This window comes from Eschrichtius robustus, chromosome 10, assembly GCF_028021215.1.
Source record: "Eschrichtius robustus isolate mEscRob2 chromosome 10, mEscRob2.pri, whole genome shotgun sequence".
In the NCBI taxonomy this organism is placed as follows: domain Eukaryota; kingdom Metazoa; phylum Chordata; class Mammalia; order Artiodactyla; family Eschrichtiidae; genus Eschrichtius; species Eschrichtius robustus.
The window spans coordinates 114141872-114160834 of record NC_090833.1 but is presented as its reverse complement, the minus strand read 5'-3'; the positions used below and the strand labels follow the sequence as shown (position 1 = coordinate 114160834).

At 39.4% G+C, this 18963-nt stretch overlaps 1 protein-coding gene across 1 annotated transcript in view; it reads left to right on the top strand.

The window, feature by feature from the left end:
• GALNTL6 (polypeptide N-acetylgalactosaminyltransferase like 6) overlaps window positions 1-18963 on the top strand; it is a 1183510-nt gene that overhangs the window by 880354 nt on the left and 284193 nt on the right. The gene's annotated exons all lie outside the window — the stretch shown is intronic.

The following is an 18963-nucleotide window of genomic DNA, read 5'->3' as shown; positions in this document are numbered from 1 at the left end:
TGCTATTGATTCTTTCTAGAGAATTTTTAATTTCATTTATTTTGTTGTTCATCATTGTTTGCTCTTTAGTTCTTCTAGGTCCTTGTTAAACGTTTCTTGTATTTTCTCCATTCTATTTCCAAGATTTTGGAACATCTTTACTATCATTACTCTGAATTCTTTTTCAGGTAGACTGCCTATTTCCTCTTCATTTGTTTGGTCTGGTGGGTTTTTACTTTGCTCCTTCATCTGCTCTGTGTTTCTCTGTCTTCTCATTTTGCTTAACTTACTGTGTTTGGGGTCTCCTTTTCAAAGGCTGCAGGTTTGTAGTTCCCATTGTTTTCGGTGTCTGCCCCGAGTGGGTAAGGTTGGTTCAGTGGATTGTGTAGGCTTCCTGGTGAAGGGGACTGGTGCCTGTGTTCTGGTGGATGAGGCTGGATCTCGTCTTTCTGGTGTGCAGGACCACATCTGGTGGTGTGTTTTGGGGTGTCTGTGAACGTATTATGATTTTATGCAGCCTCTCTGCTAATGGGTGGGGTTGTGTTCCTGTCTTGCTAGTTGTTTGGCATGGGGTGTCCAGCACTGTAGCTTGCTGGTCGTTGAGTGGAGCTGGATGTTAGCATTGAGATAGAGATCTCTAGGAGAGCTCTCGCCAATTGATATTACATGGGGCCGGGAGGTCTCTGGTGGACCAATGTCCTGAACTCGGCTCTCCCTCCTCAGAGGCACAGGCCTGACACCCGGCCGGAGCACCAAGACCCTGTCAGCCACACAGCTTTTGGGAAGTCTGAGGTCTTCTGCCAGTGTTCAGTAGGTATTCTGTAGGAGTTGTTCCACATGTAGATGTATTTTTGATGTATTTGTGGGGAGGAAGGTGATCTCCACGTCTTACTCCTCCACCATCATGAAGGTCCTCTCAGGGCTTTGTTTTTTGTGGCGTTTTTTTCCCCTGACTGCTTTCTACACAACAGATTGAGAGAGAAAAGCTCCACTTCTGCAAATGCACTTTAGTTTTCGTGAAAAAGAAAAATGAGAGATAATACTGATCAAGAATTATTCCCATAGCAACTAGAAGAGATGAGTTTATCTTATATGACTGAATATTATACATTCAATAATTATGCCTTTCATTTGCATCCACAATTTAAAAGTAACTCTATATCCAATTAGCTTAATGTACAAAACAATGGTTCTTCAAAAATGTTTATGTCAGGACATTAAATCATCCAAAGTGTGGCTGTGACTTTTTTGGTTAATGATTATTGAGGAAATTAAGATTTTTCCAAGTGCCTTTTTTTTAGAGCAACTATATGAATAAGATAATAAAAAATAATACGGCCCCCTCCTCAGAATTTCTGAGAACTCTAACCATTATGTGTATTCATTTAGACCAGTTTTACTCCACATTTTTTAAATTTTATAATCACTTGTGTATTAAAATTTTAAAAAACGGTTTGGAATAAAGGTTCCCAAACTCTTTTGTCTCAGGATCCCTTTACACCCTTAAAATGTCCAAGGAGCCCCAAGAGCTTCTGTTTATGTGAGTAACATCTATCAAAATTTACCAAAGTAAAAACTTGTAAATGAGCATTAAAAGCAAAGGAACACAGCACGCATTCCATTCACCATTTGTATGATGACATCATCATACGTCACCCAGCCTTTGGAAATCACCACTGTGCACTAATGAGAGAATGAGAGGGCAAAAGCAACTGACATGTTAGTGTTGTCGTGAATATAGACATGACCTCACAGACCCCCGAGTACCCTTGAGAACCACTGTATTACAAGAACTGCTATGAGAAAAGGGAACCCTCCTGCACTGTTGGTGGGAATGTAAACTGGCGCAGCCACTACGGAGAACAGTATGGAGGGTCCTTAAAAAACTAAAAATAGAGCTACCCTATGATCCAGCAATCCCACTCCTGGACATATACCCAGAGAAAAACATGGTTCAAAAGGATACATGCACCCCAATGTTCATTGCAGCACTATTTACAACAGACAGGACATGGAAACAACCTAAATATCCATCGACAGATGAATGGATAAAGAAGATGTGGTACCTATATACAATAGAATAACACTCAGCCATAAAAAAGAATGAAATCATGCCATTTGCAGCAACATGTATGGACCTGGAGTTTATCATACTAAGTGAAGTAAGTCAGACAGAGAAAGACAAATATATGATATCGCATATAATCTAAAATCTAAAAGAATCTTAAAAAATGATGCAAATGAACTTATTTACGAAACAGAAACAGACTCACAGACATAGAGAATGAATTTATGGCTACCCAGGGAGAAGGGTTGGGGAGGAGGGATAGATTGGGAGTTTGGGATTGACATGTACACACTGGTATATTTAAAATAGATAACCAACAAGGACCTACTGTATAGCACAGGGAACTCTGCTCAATATTGTGTAATAAGCTAAATGGGAAAAGAATTTGAAAAAGAGTAGATACATGTATATGTATAACTGAATCACTTTGCTGTACACCTGAAACTAATATAATATTGTTAATCAACTATGCTCCAATATAAAATTTAAAAGAATTTTTAAATCAAAAAATAGATAATTTTTAAAAGGACTGCCATGTTTTCAAAAGCTTGAGTTTTTGATTATGCTCCTCAGTGTTCTATTTGGCCTTCCTTTAAAAATACTCTCTGGCAACAAGGATATATTGTACAGCACAGAGAATTATAGCCATTATCTTGCAATAACTTTTAATAGAGTATAATCTGTAAAAATACTGAGTCATAATGGTGTACACCTGAAACTAATATAATATTGTAAGTGAACTATACTTCAATTAAAAAAGCAATCAAACAATAAAAATATTCTCTGAATGCCTCTTAAATAAACAAACAAATAAATAAGCCATCTAGCTTCTCTTTTTTCTGGCAGGTGAAAATCAGCTAGGAGGAGTGAAGTGGGTCATAAAAGGTACAGTCAGCATGGGAATGGCAAGTTGGATGTAAAAACTCAGGATCAGGGAATCCCCTGGTGGTCCAGTGGTTAGGACTTCGCACTTTCACTGCCGAGGGCCCAGGTTCAGTCCCTGGTCAGGGAACTAAGATCCCGCAAGCTGCGTGGCAGAGCCAAAACAAACAAACAAACAAAACACAAACAAACACACACCTCAGGATCAGAATGTGAGTCTCATAGGCCTAATACATGCCCTCCTGCCATACCCATGTCTGATCCCTACAGAAAACCAACACAGGGTTAAACCAGGTAGATCACGAGAAGCAGAGACACTGATCTCTAAGTAAATAACGATGCTTAATAATAAGGATGTGTTTCACTGGAGAGCAGTTGAATATGTTAATTCGAGGTAAGACAGTTTAAGTATATAAGGGAAGATTGAGGAATGATTATAAAGTTGAAAAAATCCAAGTCAGTATTCAAAACACAAGTGGATTATTGGAAGAAAGAAAAGTCTAGGAGGACAAGGAGATGATGAATGGAAACGGTCCTCGGATGAAGGGCTTTGTTAAAATGTAAAGGACTGGAGTATCCCGTCAGTGTGTCTACAAAAACAAGTAATAAAGCCAGGAATGGACAGCGATACTTGTAAGATAATTAGGAGGAAGCATGAAAAATCATTAATACACCATGTTTCTAAAACTTGCTTAAAATAGCAGATGTTTAGACACGTAACAGGATCCACGTGGTGAAGCCTATCTTACTGCTTTTCCTGGATGACAGACATGACTCAGAGCAATCATAACGTAAGTTTACTTTTTTTGTCCCCTGTTCTTACAAACTTGTTCAGTGGCCTAGTTCCTCCCAGGCACCTGGATGAAGAACCACCCCCATAACACTGTGTTCCCTCGAACACAGTGGAAAGTACTGCAGTCTCACTCAGCTGCAAATCATAGCTCGATTCTGGAATCCAGCTGTCCCCTCCTATGTGACAATCCATCAGAACTCTCTAAGCACTTGAGGTTGACGTCTCACCTTGGCGCCAGTGTGGGCCCATTGCAGGAGCTCCTACAAACAGGGAAGTGGGATTTAACCTCTTTCTTCTACTTCTCTGTGCCTGAGAAGCTCTTCCACACCCTGAGAACAGAGATTTCTGACTCTCCTGGGTGGTTCTGACAGGTTGGAGTGGAGCTGATGACCTTGCATCTTTCTGGGCTTGGCTGGTGTTCAGAGCTTCTCGCTGTCTCTTGGCGCTATATACAGAGTTCCTCGTGGACCTCCCGAGGCTGGTGACTTCCCACCTGCGTTCCCATGACACAGGCCATTGTGTCACTTCTCCGGGGCACCATGGCTCCTCCCACAGCTGCTGAACATTAGCGGGTCGCTGGCAGCTTCCTTCAGCTAGCTCCCATCTCCCGTGCAGTCAGTCTCCTGCACAGGATCTAGGACCTCCAGGTGTGGGCTTGCCTCTCCTGTGTACCTTCCTTTCCCTCAACAAACTCTGGGAGCTCCATTATTTACCAAAATGCCATCCTATTCTCTGCTTCCATGGGCTGGCCCAGCCAACTCTCAAGCTTTGGAATTCTCAAAGGTGACTCAAACAAATGCTCACTGTGTCGCCCGAACTGTGTGTGTCTGGGGAGGGGAGAGGGGCCACATACCAAATTCTCCAGGCAGTCCCCCGGAAGTCCAGGTCTCTAAAGAGATCTCCTCCTGCCCCTGTTCCCCAAAAGGAAGAAGGTGAGACACATAGAACAACTCACTCCAAAGCAACCTGCAAGGTTCCTTCCCTGATTTCCAATGCCTGACCTTCTTATACGATTGATATGAATGAAATGTATAACGTTATCTCACCAGTTTCCCCCAACTTCTCTCTTGCAAGTTCTACGTGGTAATAGTTGACACTTCAGCCAGCACTTCATTTTAACATCCTGATAATGTGTATATAAATACAGATAGTAATACATGTATTAATACATATACCTACACATATGTATACAGGTTGTCTAAACACAGAACTAAATGAGTCACTCACATCATACACATATACACATAAGGTCCAGTCCGTTACAGTAATTGTCACAGCTGTGTGGTTCAGGAAGAGAATGAGTCCATCTTATAAATTATCTTCTCTCAGTGTCTTCAAGAAAGAAGAAAAAAGCAGCACGTTTCTCCTCGAGGTAAATCCACAGTAAAAACAGGCTAATGGGAAAACGCTCATGGAAGGCTCTTATGTGAAGGACTGAAATGCCAGATCCTCAAATCCTTAATCTAAGGAGGAATAAGACAGATATTATCATCATGAGAGAGGGTACAACGACAAAGAGTTATATAGCAATAGTTTTACCATGAACACATAAACGGGCATGTTAAGTTATGTTCCAATAGATACGTTTAGTGCTTTGGGCCGGTGGTAAAATGCTGATGCATTACAAAGAGGAAAACATAATAACTTTTCATTTATTTGCCTCAGTAAAGATTTTTTATTTTTCTGAAAAGGGTAAACCAAACACTGATAAGAAGCAGTTGACACCTATGATAGATTACAAGCATGCAGAGACTCTTTTTTTTTTTTTTTAATATCTTTATTGGAGTATAATTGCTTTACAATGGTGTGTTAGTTTCTACTTTATAACAAAGTGAATCAGTTACGGAATGCAGAGACTCTTAATGAGCCCAGGACTCTTGAAACTGCATAAAAGATTACTGAGCAGATTTACAAAGGCTATCATTGAACTCCAGTTAGGAAGCCATCCATGAGGATTCATTAAGAATGGGAGAAATCCCAGACGGGTAAAGCCAATCAGTGCAGTCCTGAAACATCTACCAAACAATGGTAATTACTGATTTTAATACATGCTATTAAAATGATAATTTTTAACCACATTGAGAGGAAATTGGTATCCAAAAGGAGTAATGCCTTACTAACTTTACTTAGGTCAAAGTAATTTGATTTCTCCTTTACATATGCCTACAATTATTGCTGGTAAAAAAAAATGTAATAGGCATTTCTAGATCTCCAATATTTAATAATATTCTTAAAAACAACATGAAGGCAAAGAACAAATGGTGGAGAGGGTGTGGAGAAAAAGGGAACCCTCCTACACTGTTGGTGGGAATGTACATTGGCGCAGCTACTGTGGAAAACGGTACAGAGGTCCCGCAAAAAACTAAAAATAGAGTTACCATATGATCCTGCAATCCCACTCCTGGGCATATATCCAGAGAAAAATATAATTCAAAAGATACATGCACCCCTATGTTCATTGCAGCACTATTTACAATAGCCAAGACATGGAAGCAACCTAAATGTCCATCAACAGATGAATGGATAAAGAAGATGTGGTTCATGTATATACAATGGAATACTACTCAGCCATCAAAAAAGAATGAAATAATGCTATTTGCGGCAACATGGATGGACCTAGAGATTATCATACTAAGTGAAGTAAGCCAGCCAGAGAAAGACACCTATATGTGGAATCTAAAATATGATACAAATGAACTTATCTATGAAACAGAAACAGACTCACAGACATAGAGAACAGACCTGTGGTTGCCAAGGGGGAGAGGGGGTAAGGGAGGGATGGATTGGGATTTGGGGATTAGCAGATACAAAGTATTATATATAGAATGGATAAACAACAAGGTCCCACTGTATAGCACAGGGGACTATATTCAATATCCTGTGCTTAAAGCATAATGGAAAAGAATATGAAAAAAAGTATATATGTGTATAACTGAATCACTTTGCCGTACAGTAGAAATCAACACAACACTGTAAATCAACTATACTTCAATAAAATAAGTTTTTAAAAAAACATAAAGGAATGTTGAAAGATATTGATAAGACGAAGGGGCTTTGTAACTAGTTCAGTGGCCAATGACCAAAGATGCTAACTTGAATGGATATAAATGGAGAGGGTTTGCTATCGTTTATTTACTCACTACACATGTACGGATGCACTGTTGATAGTTTTCCAATGAAGCAGGATTCCTTCATTGTCTAGTTGGTCCAGGACTCCAGAGTGGGCATGGTTTACCTGGTGATGAGAATAGGAACAAGGTCAGCCTGCGTTCCACGGTCCAGCCTCTAGGGGACAACCAGTTGACCTTTCCCAAAGGAACAGGCTGGGGCGTTGGGGTGAGGTTCTAATCTATTACTTTGCTTCCTGCAAAAATTGTTAGCACTGATGGCATCTAGACATGCCTCTTCCTTTTGAAGAGCAGGTTTTCCAAGCTGCTTTACAAAGGCAGACAAAGCAGAAAAGAATGGTTTCCTAAAAAAGAGGGTTTTTTAAATATCAATTTGAGATATTGTATGGTCTCCTCCCTTGCCTCAGACAGGCAGGCTATCTGTGAAAAGAGGGGAGCCATGGCTGGTTTTAGCAGACAATGTAACAGTCTGTTAATCCCCTCTGTTTCGCATAAGAAGGAAAGAATTGTTACAAATGGGACTCCAGGAGCCTGAGGCCTCATGGAACATGCCCCAAAACCTTTACCTAAGAAATAGAAATCCATCAATCTGGCTTAGTAAGTAGATTTTATCTTCTAGTACAGACGCCTGGGTGCCCTTTTCTCATATCATTCATCTTATTTATTGATAAATTTTCAAAGAAGATTGAAGATGTGTTCATTGATTCCAACTGGATAAATTGGCTTTTCGTTAATGTGTTTTCCTTGGTGGAGAATTGTGTCAAAGCACAGGGGCCAAGCATGATGAGCCTACAATCAGACCTCAGATATTCAGGCATTGGTGAGGCTGGGTCATTAGTCATGTAGACAATTAAATTCAATACAGAGAGTAGTTGCTATAATTATTGGTAGCAGGCAAGCAAGCAACTGAAATTGATTCAGGCTAACTTAAGAAAAAGAACTTGATTTCTGAGAAGGCTATGGTGTTTCTTACAGAACCTAGGGAAGAATACAGCGTCCAAGCATCCAAGGCAGGAACCAAGGCAGATCTGGGACTCTCATTAAAAGGAAATAGTGGGCACTGTCTCTGGAGTCGTGCCATCAGGATGACCTCTGTCTTCAGATGACTCTTCCCAAGTTCAAATTCCCGGGAAAGAAAATCTTGGCTGGTCTTGAGTCAAACTTTGAACCTTAGCTATGGTAAGGGCAACAGGCCATCTGATTGACAATCTGATGTGGGCATCAAAGAATGGAGCTTCCATAGAAGAAAATTATCGCCAGGTCTCTTTCCCAGAATAAAAGACAAGGACCAAGCAATAATAACAGATATCCACTTGCAAAGATTGTACTTTGAAACAGGTTCACTGTGTTTCTAGTTTGAACTTTGTACATTAGTAATAAGGTTCTAATGCTTGGATTGGGTGACAGGTTCATAGGTGTTCATTTCTCATTGTGTAAATAAAATAAATTAGAGCCAAGCATAGACCAATGATAACACTGTGTTATGAAGTATCAGTTATGATTTAATATCATCCTATAAATCTGAGGTACAAAATAAACAAAATGAACAATGCTATCCTTAATATCATACGGAAAAATCCAAACTGAGCAGGTGTGTTTTGAATACTTAGGACAATCTATTTACTGCTCTCTCTGGATAACAGTATGGTAAGTAACGAGGTGATCAAGCGGTCAGAAAATTCTCCTAATTCAGATTCCTCCCACTTCACCCTTAATCACAAGTTACAAGTTTGTCTTAGCTATGCTGTCTTCAGATCTTACATATCAATGTTGGAATCAGCTTGTCCAATTTAACAGATACACACATGGGCACAAAACCTATTGGAACTTTTATTGGCATTGTATTGAATCCATAGATCATTTTCAGGAGACTCAACGTTTGTGTGATTATTTAATTTTCCAATTCGTGAACACTCTTTCACACCTCCTTTCATTCTGTCTCATCCTATTTTGTCCTACCTCTCCACTTATTGTCAATTTCAATACGCTTTTGTAATATTCGTACTTTTCTGTATAGAGGCCCCTGCAAAATATCTGTTAGATTTATTCCTTAGGAGCTGTATAGTTTGTGTTGTCATTATAAATGGTGTCTTTTCCTTTAAACTGTTCTTTCTAAATGTTTGCTACTTGTGTATAGACATGACGTTGACTTTTGCTCAGTTAACTGTCTTGCTAAATACTTCTCTAATTTCTAGTTACTTGCCTGAAGAGTCTTGGTTGTTTTATGCATACAAGCAAATCATTTTCAAAGAATCATTTTTTTTATTTCCTCTTTTCAAATCTTCTGCTTTATTTTTTTTTATCACACTGACTAGAATATTGCACTGACCAGAATATAAGATAATGTTAAAAGCAATAAAGCAGTGAAAGCAGGTATCTTTGGTCCTGAATTTTAAAAAGAATGCTACTTACAATTTTCCATTTAGAATAATGTGTGTACACATTACCAGTCAAGAAAATTAGCTTGTGTTACAAGCTTCCTTTATATCATGAATGAGTGTTGAAATTTTTGGATGCTTTTTCTACATTGATTGAGATGATCTTATGATTACTGCGGTCATTGAAAATGGTAGAATTTAAAATGATTCCATATGTACATCCTTGGGGCAAGCTCAATTTGGTCATAATATATTTATCTTTTTATACACTTTTAGTTTGGGGTTGTAAATATTTTCTATTAGAAAATTATATCTACTATAATAAGTAAAATAGATTTTTAATATTTTTATCTCATCTCTGGTTTTGATATCAAGATTAAATCTGTCTTTTACAATGAATTGGGAATGGTGAATCATGAGATTCTAATGATTTGATCTTTGAAAATGTGGTAGAACTCACTCATACGATCACCTAGAATGGAGGTTTTATTTGCAGATGTTTTGAAATAGTTACAGGACTATTAAGAGTCTACTGCTTCTTGAGCCTGTTTTGAAAGTGCTTCTTTCTCAAAGATTTTGTCCACTTCATGCAAGATGGACACCCCCCCTCCTCTCTAATGTTTGTGTATTTTTTTGGTCATTTAGAAATCAACTTCTGACACTATTGAATTGTTCTATTTTTTCATTATTATTTCTCTGCCATTATCTACTTCCTTTCTTTAGGTTTATTTTTATTTCTTTTAAGAGCTTGAAGTTGGACATTTACCTCATCGATTTTTAGCTTTTGTCCTTTTCTAATATAATCATTTAAAATGACAAATTTCCACTGAAGCTCCACTTTTGCTGATGGATGCCACAAGTTTTTGTATGTAATTTTTTCATTTTCCTTAGTTCTAAGTGTCTATAAAATTTCCATCAAGATTTCCTCTTTGACCCATGACTTATTTTTAAATGCATTTTTAAATTTCTAAATATGTGAAGATTTATTGATTGATTTATAATAACTTTTAACTTAATTGCTCTGAGGTTAGAGAATATGGTGTATATGACCCTATTCTGTCAAATCTATTAAACCTTGATTTATGGACTAGTATAGTACCAGTTTGGTTTTAATTCAGAAGACATGTAGTCTCTATTTGTCCAACAAATGTAAAAGATCAACTATACAAAAGTACGTTCTATATTTGTATGTTAGATGAAACTTGACAACTGTGCAGCTCAGAACTCCCATATATTTGCTGATTTTTTTCTCTGCTTTATTTATCAATAGCTGATAAGATTGCATTTACGTTTCCTACTATAATAGCGTTGTTGAAAATTTCTCCCTGTACTTTTATCATGAATTTCTCTTATCACAGTTTGAGGCTATATCATTAGATATTGTTACAATTTTTGTATCTTCATGGTATGTTGAAACTTTTATCATTAAGCAGCAGATGCCTTTGCCTTAGAAATGACAAATAGTAATTACAAGCAATGTTTTATGGGCCCAGGGTCTATTTGACTGAGAGACCTTTTTCTATCCTTTATTTTCAATTTTTCTGTGCTTATACTTTAGGTATCTCCTATAGGCAGCATGTGGCCAATTTTTAGATCGATCTGACAATCCTTGTACTTTAAATGGCAAAATTAGTCCACTTTTACCTACTGTGATTACTGACACATTTAAACTTCTTCCATCTTACCTTTTTGGTCCTTTTCTCCAGCTTTGTCTTTCTTATTTCTCTTTTTGGAACTTTTTAAAGTTGTTTGATTGTATGTTTATTTTTTCCCATTCTTTCTCCCTAATTGCTGTGAGTTTACACATTTAAATTTTTGTTCTTTTAGTGGTTATCCATGAAATATTAACAGTCTACTTAAGAGGATAAATTCTAAATTAAACAATTTGGACCCCTCTCTCAAGGAAAACAAAACCTTAAGACAACTTTAATCATAATACTGTCATTGTCCAATATTTTCACTCTATCTTTTTTTAATTCCCACTATTCATTATTTCATAGAGGCCTTTTTTGTTTGCACTTAGAATTTATGTTTGCCATATTGTGCTATATGTATACATTTCTCCATGCATAAGAAATCATCCTCTGGGATCATTTTTCTACTTTATAAAGTATGTTACTTAGAGGATGTCTCCAGGTGATATGTTCCAACAGGTCTTTTTCCTTTATTTTGTGTTAAAATTTCTCAATCCTCATTCTTGAAATGTTGTTTTGCTGGATACAAATTCTAGTCTGACATTTATTTTCAATCAATATTTAAGGATATTATTCCACCATCTTCTGGCTTCTTAGGTTGCTGCTGAGAAGATCCTTTCATTCTAATTGTCTTTTTTGTGTTTATTTTTGTTTGTGATTTGTTATTTCTCTCTGGCCATTTTAAAGAATGCTTGGGGGCTTCCCTGGTGGTGCAGTGGTTAAGAATCCGCCTGCCAATGCAGGGGACACGGGTTCGAGCCCTGGCCCGGGCAGATCCCACATGCCGCGGAGCAACTAAGCCCGTGCGCCACAACTACTGAAGCCCGCGCGCCGTGCTCCGCAATAAGAGAAGCCACTGCAAGGAGAAGCCCGCGCACCACAACGAAGACCCAACGCAGCCAAAAATAAAAATAAATAAAATAAATTTATATAAAAAAAAGAATGCTTGGCTTTGGCATTCTGCAGTTTCACTACTCTGTGTCTAGACATGGATTTCTTCTTATCTTTTTCTCTTTGAAATACATCATGCTCCCCAGATCTGTGGGTACATGATGTTCTTGGAATATCACAGCCATTACCTTTTAAAACCCATTTCATCTGCTTTCTCTCCATTATTTGTACCTAAAATTTGATATAGGTTATTGTTCCTCATTTTATCTTCCATGTCTTTTAATCCTTCTTTAATGATTTCTAACTCCTTCTCTCTCATGGAGAACTACTGATAAATTCCTCAGGTGATTCTTCCTGCTCACTAATGCTCTTTCAGCAGTGTCTGTCATGCCATTTTCCTGTATTAAACTTTTGCTGTCAGCAACTGTATTTCTCACTTCTTAACGTTCTGCTTTTTTAAAAAATCTATCTGCATTCCTGAAATTTTCATGCTGTATATTCATCTTTTTAATTGTATTCTTTATTTCTTTGAGCATTTAGTACAGAGCCTCTTAGCATTCACTACCTAAACATTTCAACATCTGTAGATCTTCAGGGTGTGAAGTTGTTGTTTTGTGTATGATTGTCTCTGTTGTGAGTTTATCGCTCCCCACTGCTCTTGTTCTGTCCCAACACATGCCACCGGTTACAAATTGTTCTGGTTTCTTCAGATGGTAAAAATTTTTCAAAAAACTCCTCAACTTAAAAAACTTACTCAGAAGATTCCACCAAGTAGGTGTGGAGTATTTATGACACCAAGAGTATACATGGGCAATTCAGTACCCACACACCTCTTGAAATCACTTGGGTAGCCCTATTGCTGATGGGTTGCCTGTCCTCAGTACCTAGGAAAGACAGAAGATTAAGTCATATACAGTGCACCCATCAAGGCATAGCTGATATAACACACATGGGTTAAAAAGAGAAGGGAAGAGTTGCTTAAGAAATCTATTCTCAGTTAACCAATCGTAATGGCCATTCACAAAACATTTTAGTTAACTGTTGTTAAAGACAAAATTACTCTGGCACCTGTGAAAACAGTAAGGAAGACTTTCTCCAGGACTGTTGTGTTGAGGGCCAAGACTATTGCAATAGGGAGAAATATTGGGTTCAGTTTCAAATACAGCAAAGACAGCTGGTGATCTACAGCCAATGAGCAGAGGGAAGGGGTTAGTGGGTGGAAAATCACTAACAGGAGACACCAAGGGTGGGGGAGTTCTTGCCAAACCTTCTTACTTGAGGGTGGGGGAGTTCTTGCCAAACCTTCTTACTTGAGGGTGGGGAGATTCTCAATGAACTGACTTAGCAGAATTTTTGCTACAACTTGGCTCTGCAGGCCCAGCAAGATCAGGGCTAAGGTTAAGACCTAATCGTGAAGAGGACTCAGAGGAGCTTGGCTGAAGTTTGGTCAAGAAAAGAATCTTTGCCACTGGGCTTGCATTTGAGAAATATAATTCTTCCAGCCATAAAAAGGTAGCTTCCAATAGAAGTGTTTATAATGGTTATAGTCTAGGTGATGGCTGGGCATTTCCCTACCAAGGTACAAGAAAGATTCTCTAGTTGGTGGTTAAGGATGGTAGTTCTGACACCAAATGGCCTGGGTTCCAATTCTGATTCTGCCATTTCCCAGCTGAATGACCTTGGAAAATGACTTAACCTGATTCTGCTTCAAGTTCCTCATCTGCAAAATGGGACGAGTAGTAACACCCACTCGCAGGGGAATTTTGAGAGTAAACAATTTAATATATGTCAAGGGCCTGGAGCAGTGCCTGCTGCATAGTAGACCCTACGTGATTTTAGACAAATTTAGCTTTTTAAGCTTTTGGTTGACTTCATTTATCAACCTTTAAGCTTCCTTCAAGCTTTTGGTCTAAATTCCTTCACCGGTTTCAGCGAAAACATCTAAGTCTGATCATATCTTAATTTTATAGCTTCTGCTGAATGTCACAAAGCAGGCAACATGCTTCTGTAAAATCTTCATCTGACTTTTCTTTCTTCAAAACCAATACAGTTTCAAACTCTTTAACTCTTACTCTCTTTACCAGAGACATTTAGGGACCAAGTTTCATAACTGAGTATGCCTTAGGGATCTCATCTTCCACCCCAGGTGGGGTTTTAAGGCATTTCTTCTGGGGAAAAAAATGCAGAGCTCTTCAAAAGCAAAGACATTCTTCTGAATACAATGTGTCCTATTTTCTATTGGCTTCTACTATGTATGTCCATTACTCCTTCATTTTACACAAGTGTTTTCATGCCCACTTACACGGTCTTCTGTCCTCGTCAGAGGCCCTGCAGCCCCTCTCCTTCCCGCCTGTGAGACGGAGCTTCTCAGGCTCACACTGCAGAGCCCGAGACCTGATGGGGCTCAGCAGGAGTGGACACAGCCCTTGGCGACACTCCCTGAAAAGGGAGAGGTGGCAGAGAGCAAGAGAAGTGAGTCAAACAGAAATCACAGGACACAGTGCCTTTAGCCAGTTAAAAGGTTATCAACAGCAAAACTTTGCAAGAGAAGTTACTGAGCTAAGATGTTAAGAGCATAGATTTTAAAGGTGAACATACCTGAGTGTGAATCTTGGTTCTGCCACTTGCTGGCACCAAGACTTGCTGGAATGTGTCCAGCAAGTTCTGGCTTGATCATCTCTCTATCAGTAATATGACCATAAAATACTGTTTGACTAGAATGTTGGGATCTTTAGAGTGTGCAGTACACCCGTGTCTTGGGGAGATTTAAAATGCTCCCCTGTCTTTATTTACGAGAATGTATATTTGAAAACTTCTTAACTCTTATGATACATGTGCATTTCAGTTACAGCTTTTTTCCCTTAGATAACTGTCTAAGAAATTTAATATTGTTATCTCCTGCATTAGCCAGGGTTCTCCAAGAAAGCAGAGCTAACAGGGTGTGTGTGTGTACACATATATGGAGAGAGAGAGAGAGAGAGAGAGGCATTTTAAGGGATTGACTCACACAATTATGGAGGCTGGCAAGTCCAAAGACTGCAGGAAAAGTTGGCAGGCTGGAAGCCCAGGGAAGAGGTGATGTTGCAGTTCAAGTCTGAAGGCTCTCTGCCAGCAGAATTCCCTCTTGCTGGGGGAGATCATTGTTTCATTCTATTCAGGCCTTCAACTGATTGGACGAGGTCCACCTACAGGATGGAGGGCAATCTGCTTTACTCAGACTCCACCAATTTAAATGCTAACCTCATCCAAATGACACCCTCACAGAAAAATACAGAATAATGCTTAACTGCATTATTAACTGCATAATGCTTAACTGCATTATTAACTGCATATCTGTGTTCTGTGACCAAGCCAAGCTGACATATAAAATTAACCATCACATCTCCTTCTTATAAGAAAGTAATATGGAAATATGCTCACCAAATCATAAAGTTGCCTCAAGCCAGAAACCAGGGATTGTAGACCCATTCTTTCTCATCAGCCACTGGAGCCTGTTCATGGTCCTCTTAAATGGATCTCAGATCCATCCCTCATCATTGACGATGTCTTAGTTACACCTGTCATCACCTCTTACATGTACAAATGCAATAGTGTTGACTTCTTAAACTGCAGATCTCTTCCCAGCTAGACTCACATCTGAGTAGAGAGAGCTGTTCCAGGAGACAACTGAGGGACAGAGAGTATGTTTTGTTAAAGTCACCCTTCCCTCTTTCCATCTCCTTTCACCTTCTTCCTGCCACCTTCCCTTCTCTGTCTCAGCTCCCTCATTTAGATCAAGCCTGCAAGTTCCAACTGTCTCTTCACTAAGTCCCCCAGAGGAAAATGCCCTACTTGGCTTCCTCTTCCAGCCCTACATGCATGACACAGTATTTCTAAATGATAATGAATAATGTTATCCCTTAGGGCCACACGTGAGACCCATAGGTTAAAAATAAAAGCTGTCTTTTGTCACGTAACTAGCTGCTTTGTAACTGTGAACTCTTTACTAAGATTTCAAGTGCCCATAGGTCAAAGGCTACCATGTATTCCCCACCGTGCTCAGCTTGGGGTCAGGCATTGATGAGTTGCCAGTAACCTTGTTCTAATTAAAGGAATAAAGGGAGACAGAATGGTAGGACACAGACCAGGGATTGTGATGCCAGATACACACACACACACACACACACACACACACACCTGCTTGCTAATTCGGGTTCTATTTCTTAACTATTGGCTCTTGGGCAAGTAACTTCACTGATCTCAGCCTCATCTACAAAATCAGAACAAGGATCCTGACACCCACCTGGCAGGGCAGGGAAGGACTCAGTACAGGCAGTCACATCTGGCCGTGCGGGCTGGGCACCAGATAACTTCAGAGGGAGCCATTCACACGGGTGGTTGACGGTGGGAACCCTGCCTGCCACTGTAATCTGACACCCCTATTTGAACAAAATCATCCATATGATGCATTTGGGCCGTGCCCTGTTCACACCAGTCTCTGAGTAGGTGTTAGCTCCTTTCCTCCCTCCTTCCTTCTATACAGGCAGTATCAGTTGGTTGTAAATGATAATTTAGGGTAATATGTAAGGTTTCAGTCAACATGCAAAACGTGTGATCTCGGAAATCCAAACATGCATCTGAAAAACAGATAAAATATATTTTGGATGAATCTTTCCAAAAAGGCCTGGATTTTTTCATGTTGACTGTGAAAAGGTGCTCATTAAAGAAAAGGAAGTTAACCCCACAAGCTGCTGAGCACCAGCCTATTGAAACCCATCTCTGTTCTGTGTCACGTTTCACCCCACTGCACTGACATTTGTTTTCAAATAGACGTAAAAGAGAGAAAGGCTAGAAATGAGGAGAGTTCCGTTGTGTGAGGGCCCACGCTGCATTAGCTGCATCTGTTGTCTGAGTCTGCAACCCCTCCAGAGCTCATGCAGGGAGCTGGACCCTTGCTGCGTCTCAGGGAAGTAGCACAGGCAGCCGTGAGAAGTCCCCATCAAGGGCGGGACATCACCGATACGATGCCTGATACATCTTACAACACACAGTCTGCTCCATGCCGCATGGCAGTGTGCGGGTTCTGAACAAAATCAGACTCTGCTATGTTAGAGTAGATGACCCAGTGAATGTCAAGCAGTGTGCAGCTTTATAAAGTATAAAATGCCTGAAATACTTGCTGACTCGGGGATGAATCATTATTTTATGCTGGTCTTTTGAATTGCTGTATTCTGACTTCCTGTTCAACCATTGTTTCTAATATAATCACAGTCTTAACTTACCAAAGAAAGAATAAAGAAAAGGTGTTCAAATGGAAAATAGGATGAGCAAAGTGAAGTAGAGGATACAGTATTGGGAAACAGGTAGGACAGAATCAACTTTTTCCGCAAAGCGCTCAGCCAGTGGAACGATGCAGATTCAATTAATTTCGTTATCGTTCAGGGGTTTCTGGACAGAACCCTGCAAAATCAATACGTAGGCCTTTTAAAGTTACTGGTTAGAAACTCAGTAGCAGGAAAGAAGCAAGATAGGTGGCGGGGGAGAAGAGCGGAAAGGCCTACTGATAGCAGTGAGCGAATATAAGGGCCGTGCTATCCTAACACATCACAATAAAGGGTTTCCACATCTTGCATCTTCACGTGATAAAAATCTGATTCAAATATAAAATATATTTAAAAAGGACCGGAACACTTAACTATGCTATTGATATTTCTGATTCTCCATACTATCACTTTTTTCACCACTACGAAAATTGACAACACCAAGTCTGACATTTGTCCCAAGAAAGGGGGAAAATTCACCAAATCCTGTATAACAGGTCAGTAAGACCATTAAAGCCTTTTGGTTGCAGACTTACAGAGAATATATAATTATTTCAAGCAAAAAAAAAAAAAAAGCATTTGTGGATCTACTCTTTGAAGCCAGACTATTTATTTTCTTTTCTTTTATTTTTTAGGCTCTACTGTAATTCAGACTGCCTCCTCTATCACGCAGAATTCAGAAAAACTCACATGTGCATTGTTGTTTACAAAGGTAGTGAGGAAGCAACATCAGTGGGGTGTGTGTATGTGTTTGTGTAGGAGAATCAATGTTACTATGTTTCTGTGATCTCTATCTCTTTGTTTCTCTTAGAATGAGAAAGGCCAGTGTACAGGTTCTGCAAACAGCAGACAGCAGACAGAGATACCAAACTAAGAGTGAAAGGAAATAAAGTCTGTGAGAGCGTTTTGAGAAGTACCACGGTACTGTCCAAATGTAAGCAAGCAGTACTATTGTGTGGTTATTGTTATTACCGCTATTATTTGTAAGTAACCAGAAGAAAGCAAACATATGTCTTTTCTATTCAGAGAACAGTTGGTCAGGCACATATTTTTCCAACATTTCAGTACACAGTTAATTTTGTAATAAAAAGGCATTTTAAATTAACAGTTCTGTTTAAATATAGGGCTTAATTCATTTGCTACTTTTCTAATGACAAAGATAACTAAATAGTCCTGTTTGTGGCTATGAGAGCCATTTTCATGGACAGATCAGGTTCTGCTCCTGGTGTGGGGCCTTGAACACCTCTGTAGAAAAAATATGATGATCACCCCATGACCTTGTGAATTCCTGTAAACAAACTCAGTATACTATGTTACTCCATAAACTAATCATTTAATGACAAACTGAGGTAATAAGTCCCCCCAAATTCCTGGTACTTTGTACTTTATCCACAGATTAGCATTCAGGCTCCGTGACTGGTACGTACAAAGAGATCACATGGACATTAAGAACTATTCCAGGACAGTTGTTTACAACTGGGACCATCCCCCTCTACCCCCACCCCAGCTTATGGGACACTGGCCATCTTTGGAGACATTTTTGATTGTCACAGCTACTGGGGGAGGTGCCAGTGGCTGCGAGTGAGACCAAAGAGTGCTAGCGACCGCCCCTATACACACTACACGCAGGGCAGCCCACAGCACGGAGCAGTTTGGAGTAGCTGGTCCAAGAGGTCAGGAATGCCTCCAATGCCATTCAAAGTCTGGTTCATGGATCAACTTGCCCATCCTTCCAAACCAGGTCCATGACAAGATAAGCAGCTTGCAACAGAATGTAAACCAAGGATGTCACAGAGCAGTCTAGCTGACATTGTTCACACTAAGACTTTCTCAATGAAGGAAACAATACA